Raw genomic sequence first — 308 nt, 5'->3', positions numbered from 1 at the left:
GGATGCACTTCGTGTACATACTGGACACTCTCTTTTGAAGTATTAGGGTTTCGGACGAAAACTCATCTGTTAAACCGGCTATTCAACATTTTAATAACATATTACAACTCCGGACTTTTCTGCGTTCACTATGCACCTTTTAAAGCCACGTCATCAACTTTCAACCCTTTCTGACATAATTTGATATGTTTGATGCATTTACTGATTTGTTTTGAGCTAAATGACCCTAAAATTGAAAAGCACTACAAATAAACTCTGAAAAGGTCAAAACTTGGCATGGTATCATCATTTCACCCACATGGCATGTG

Source organism: Triticum aestivum, chromosome 7A (genome assembly GCF_018294505.1).
Source record: "Triticum aestivum cultivar Chinese Spring chromosome 7A, IWGSC CS RefSeq v2.1, whole genome shotgun sequence".
Taxonomy (NCBI): domain Eukaryota; kingdom Viridiplantae; phylum Streptophyta; class Magnoliopsida; order Poales; family Poaceae; genus Triticum; species Triticum aestivum.
This window is presented reverse-complemented; position numbering follows the sequence as displayed.